The sequence below is a fragment of the Chrysemys picta genome, chromosome 1 (genome assembly GCF_011386835.1).
Source record: "Chrysemys picta bellii isolate R12L10 chromosome 1, ASM1138683v2, whole genome shotgun sequence".
NCBI classification, from domain to species: domain Eukaryota; kingdom Metazoa; phylum Chordata; order Testudines; family Emydidae; genus Chrysemys; species Chrysemys picta.
The window spans coordinates 15398152-15404551 of record NC_088791.1 but is presented as its reverse complement, the minus strand read 5'-3'; positions in this window follow the sequence as shown (position 1 = coordinate 15404551).

Below are 6400 nucleotides of genomic sequence, written 5' to 3'. Positions count from 1 at the left end.
AGAGGCCGTCAGCCTCCAAAATAACATTTTCAGCCCTGGTAATTACTTCAATATGTCCTCTCTAAAGGTAGATTCACCCATCCTCTCTTTAGACATGAATCATGGTCTGGTATATAGAATCTCTCTAAATTGGGGCTTCATAATTTCCTTTTCACTTGGATTAATGGGTCTCGTAGGAGGGGAGTCAAAAACTTCCAAAATTTCGGATTCATTCCTGATTGGAATGATGAAGGAAAAATCCTACCTACGAATGGAGTGCTGGATTAGTGTCCAGACTTATAGAAAGGAACACGCGTCATACGCAATTTGAACTACCCAATATTTTTAAGTCTCCCACGTTATGGAAGCTAAAGGCAGTTTTTGTTTGATTCATTAGGTTTTGATTTTATGTGCGGGGGGAGGGTGCCAATAGGACCATCTTTGATACCTTGGTCACTGAGCACACAGGAACTCAGGTGGAAGAGATAATGGAGGGAGGAACTGAGCTACCCAGGACCCCCTTCCCACTGCAGGCTGTGAGCCTGAGTCAAAGGCCATAGTAGTCAGTCTCTCCACAGGTTTCAGTGAGCTGTGGATTAAGCCCTAGGATGCGGAAGCTGGAATACTCCACAGTCTGTACTGCTATCCTGAAATTCCTCTCTTTACTGTTGAAAATATGTAAAATCAATTGTCATGGGTTTATAATTGCTTCTATCCACAGAGATAATGCTTTGCACTTACTGAGCACTTAACCAACATTAATGCTCACCACACCCCCATATGGTAGTTATGTATTATTATTCCTACTTTTAGTGTACCAATGACTAAAGGAGGTTAAAAAGGTTGTGTCTGATTTTTCAGAGAGCTGAGCACTCACAGCTTCTATTGACTTCAATAAAACATGTGGGGGCTCAGCATTTCTGCAAATCAGGCTCTAAATGACTTACTAAGAGCAGAGAGAGAATCTTGGGTTTAAGATTCAGACATTCCCGTGATGCTAAGAACCCCTCAACGCCAACTGGTAAAGGTTTCACTGTGTGGTATGCAGTAATTCCTGACAGGCCTGACAAACTCACCACACCCAACACATTGCTTTCATAGTGTTTATCCACAGCGAAGCAAGTGAGGCATCTAATAAAAGCTGATAGCGTATCGATTCTCATAATTGTTACAAGAAGGATGGATGATATTTAAGGAGTTGTATATATGTACTATAATGTTTTAAAATCTGTATCCAAGGCAGAGCTGACAAACAGGTTTTGGGTCAGACAAAGGATGTTAATTCACCTATCTGTTGGCCATGTCAATTAAGAACTGTAGACCAACACAATGGAAGCTCCAAGTCAACAGGGGGATGGGAAGTCAACAGGAGATAAAACATGAGAGAATAAACCCTGGGGGGGAGGGGAAGGGGGGTCATCCTCACTCTGGGAGATGAAACAATGCCCTTTGGGGCTATAAAAAGAAGGTGAAAGGACACCGTTTTATCCTTTTCTGAGGAAGCAAAAAGGCCGCTTTTAGCATTCAGGAAAGCAAGATCCCTACCACGTTGGTTGGAAATCATTTAGGTGAGGGAAGCTGCTTTGGATAAAGGTTTTCAGCCTGTTAACGTTAAGTTTAGAGGCTAAGAAGCTTTATGATTTTTGTGTTTTATATATAACCGTTTCTGGTTCCATAATTATGCTTATTCATATTTTTATGCTTTCTTTTCACTGTAAATATATCTCAGTGCTGTGATGTTATCTTGGAGTGCATCCTCAGTTGAGCTAAACAAGCGGGTGTGTGTGCACTGTTCCTCTGGGGACAGTGTATCTGGTAATTTGAGTGTTCAGTGGTGAAGGGCTGGACATTGCCAGGGTATGTGCTCTGAGGCCGTGGGGATTGGTGTGTGTCTATCACTAGCCTGCATGGAGAGGTTGAGCTCTGCACATACCTGAGACCATACATGCTTGTGTGGCCCGTGGCTGTTGGTTTCAGGGAGCTGAGCTACAGCAGGGACAGACAAAATTGCTTGTGCTATGGGCAGGTGGTGGTGAGGTACTTCGCAATCCAGGGGGGGCATCATAGTTCCTCGTACCTGGATCCCTGCTCAGACCAACAGAGATGCCCAACTTTATACTAGGCCATAGTTTTATTTTAGAATAATATATTTAACAAAGCCTCCTAATCTTGCATTTTCTAAATTATACTTCAATTGCAATGCAGTTTGTAACGAAAATCAGCTGGCACTTTATTATAACTTATGGTACAGCTTAAAATGTTATGGTAACTTCATAAATGAATGGTAATAAGTTTAAGTGACAAAGGAGGAGTGGAATTTTCCCCTTCATTAGGAAAGTGATTGTTAGTGAGCTTAAAAGGACCCTGAAGAAATTTAACTTGCTTCCCCCAAAACTGTATTTTAACATTTTCATTCCAAAAAATCCTCACTGCAGTGCTTCTTTTTGTCTAGCAGTATTTATCTCAAAATATTTCTCATTCCAATGCTTTTGATAAACTAGTTCTGCTCTTCTGTCTGCTTGTCTTTCTGGCTTGAGGTATATTCTTTTGTAGTTACTGGCCACCATGTTTCTCTATCAACTCAAATTGATATTTAAATATTAGATGTACAGTATATATTATTATAGGATCAGTTCTGAATGGCTCCCTTTGTTTGCCTTTTACCATTGTTAACTTTTCAACTAGTTCCAAGGATGGAAAAAATCAGTCTAAACTGGGGAGCAGGACAAATCTGTGTTAAAGTAGGAAAGACCACTGCAGAACAAACTTGAGAATGAACTCCCCAACCTCACTATTCCTAGCGTGTATATTGTCTTAGACCATCATCCTGCAAATACACAGGACTTGACTTCAGTGGAACTACTTGCATGAGAAAAGGTAAGCACATGTATTACAGTGCTTGAAGATTGAGTCCAATGGGAGTAAAGTTAGATATTTCCATCAGTGCTTGCAGGTTTGGGGCTGTAGTTTATAGACACCTGGGAGGTGTTCCTACCTCATCGTAAAGCATCTCATGCAGTGTTGGCAACATACAAACAACTGTGTTTTTCTGCCCTCCCATTTAAAAAAAAAAATTTCTTGAATCTTCTATTTCATTCAGTTTATTCTGTTCTTAATTAAAAAAAAGGTGACGCTTTTGTGTCCATTTAAAAATGCAGGATCTGAGCTCTGGTTGATGCTGAGCATTCTTTATACATTCCCAAATATTTGGGTCTGCTTTAGTTGTCAGACAAACCTCTCGCTCTGTGCGCTCATTGTTAATCCATCCTGGAAAGCATTTTCTCCTTTTTTTTTTTTTTTTTTTTTTTTGGCAGTGGCTTTTCTTTCTTTCAAGATATTGTTTAAAAGATGCTGTTTGAAATGAAATTGCATTGTAAATGCTACAGGATGCTCAAAAACCTCATAGCCTTGACATCTGAAGTCGTCCAGAACAAGTTAAGTGGGCTCCGTGTTTGAAGTGGCAATACAATGCTAAGATGTAGCAGAAGGGAAATGAATCACATGAATTCTAACAGACTTCAAGAAACTTACTGCAGCTCTGCAAGTTCTTTACAGCTTTGGTTCAGAGGTCCTTGGTATAAAGAAGTGTTGAAATCAAGGACAAAGATGCAGACAAAGACTGCTGGAATATGGAGGGTTTGCGGCAGAACTTGTATGAAAGCTTCGTTGCTTCATTCTGACTTCTTTCAGAATTTAAAAAAACCTTCAACAGCTCTGAACACAAAGGCTGAACAAGCGACACTGTCTTTGGCCTCTGAGACTAAATGGATTCTTCACTGATAATTACGTATAGCGATGGACCCTTGGGATACATGCTACAATCTTATCCCCAAGGTTAAATTTTATTTAAACTGGAATTTGGTAGGCTACCAAACCCAGAAGTTACCAGCCTAAATTCAAAACCTAAGTTAGTTTAAAAACAACAACTAGACAGGTTTGGATGAAGAATTTTTTTTTAAGCACTGTTCAGAATCACAGCCCTGGGGTGAAGAAGAGACGGTAAACATCCATCAGTAGGGATTATAGTTTTATACTTTAGCTCTAGGGATAGAAACAAACCAGTAGAACTTGGAAATCTTCCAACCACTTTTCTGACCCTAACATTACCAAGATCCATTGGTTTCCCTGGATCCTTTCACCTAAAACTTTTCTTCAGACACACACCTCTCCTATCTTAGTTGCTGCAAATTTCTTTTCTCTGGCCCCTTTGAAACTCATGTTGCCCTCTTCTAGTTTATTTTTTAAAAAGTTACTAATTATCTTACTCACCCATCAGTCCAACCCCTCTCTTTGAAGCCCTCCTTGGGCTTCCCCCTATTCTCCAATGCATCAAGTTCAAACCTCTTGTCTTAACCTTGAAGTTCTGTGTACCTCTGCCTTTCCCAGCTTATCAGCTCTTAGCTTTTTTCACATTGCTTATCTTTAAGGCTCTTTTATTGGGTCCTCCCATAAGGACTCCATGCCTTCTTCCATGTCACCCATGTACATAGAACTCCGTTCTGCACAGCCCATCATGCTGACCAGTGTTCTCTTATTGTTTCCTTATACTCCTCCATCTGGGTGTGTCTGTCTATACCTCTGTTGTTTCCTGTCCTATGCTTAGATTCTGAGCTCTTGGGGTAGAGACTGTCTGTTCTGTATTTGTACAGCACCTAGCACAATGGGGTCATGGTCCATGACCAGGGCTTTTAGGCACTATGGTAATACAAATAATTAATGGTGATAATGCATAAATTCCAGCTTCTCTTTAAAAGGAGTGATTCCAGATGGGCAGCACTGCAGACTTAGGCCAAGATTTTCAGAAGTGACCAATGATTTTGGGTGCCTCGGTTTCTGGACATGTGTACCGGAGGCACCTCAAAGGGGGCCTGACTTTCAGAAAGTGCAGAGCATCTGCCCTATGAAAATCAGACCCTTTGAGTTGCCTCCAACTGAGCATCCAAAATCACTGGTTACTCTGGATTTTCTTGGCTTGAAATCTTCTGCATCACCTTGATCTGCAGGGACAACCTCTAACAGTACCTTGAAGGTAAGTCTCTCTTTGCCCATTCAAGATATTTGTTTTTCTGCAAGAACTGCCACTGAGGGTTTCAGTTGATTATTCCTGTCTAGAAAGAGTTGCACAGTGGGCAGCAGAACTCAGAACCTGAATTACTAAGGTAATATTTTCTTTCTTTAAACAGTACCGAGATGTGTTGTGGAACTAACATTGATCAGCAGCCTCATATATAACTGTGGGGCACATTCTTTTTTTTTTTTTTTTTCCCTTCAGAGTTGCAAAAACACCTCCATAGACAATGGCCTCTGAAACAGCACTGCAGAAAGGAACCATCCGTTTCTGCATTTGAATAAAAGGGATTTGACCCTAAGCACGTTGATCAACGTTTCAATGCAAACTGCATCACTGAATGTATTGTCTATCCATGTCCCTAGACACTCTCAGGCATTCGTTTTTTTTCTAAGCCGATATTGGCTGAAGCACTTAAAGTTAATTCCTCACTGTAGTTATTGCTCTGCTTACTTATAAACAACATTGATTTTGTATTTTCATGTAGACCGTTGTAGGCTTTCTCCTTTAGATAGTTCTGAAAACAACCCACTCAGCATTTATAAACATGGGATGGCTGGTGTTGAGCTCCTCTGTGCTTTGGCACAAAATGCAGTGCATTATATTCTGCTACTCTCCCTTTCTCCAATCCCCCGATCCATACAGTATTTACAAAGGAGAGCTATATTTATTGGCCATTTTAATACCCAGATAGATTTCACAATACTTGTAGTGGGTTTTTTTTCCCCAAACTTCCTCATGTTATTGCCAAAGGATTTGTGACCTCTTAAAAGTCTATAAGCTCTTGACTTCATTACAAGCGTTTACTGTCTGGAATTTGTTGCTGAGAGGAGCAATTCCTGACAGCGGCATTGTGGACTTTACTACTAATTGCAAAACTGCTAAATGTTTTTGGTGATTACTAGTTGTTGTTGTTGTTGGTGCGCTTTATGGCCCTTGTACAAGTGCTATCTGCCGGGATCTAATGTACCCAATAATGGTGGACAGGGAAAGCTCTTCATTTATGTGATCTGTAATGTTGTTTGCTGGGTTTCATCAGTCGTTTCCCTCTTAATCGCTGTTACCTAGCAGCTCTGTGTTCTTGGGGAACCAAGGCGCAGTACCCAGCCTGTCCAACTCACGAAACACCTTCCCCCCCCCCGCCCCTCAGCTTCTGCTTGAACCAAATCTGCATCAGAAGAAAAACTTACAAAAAGCAATGAAAAGTCAGTGGGAGACACACCTAAACCTCTGGGATAAGGATGACAGGATTAAGGAAACTCCTCTAGCCTCATTTGCAGCGGAGATGGGACAAGGAGGCATCTCCATTAGCATACAGAATGGAGAACAGAGATTCCAAGGCAAGAACCACAC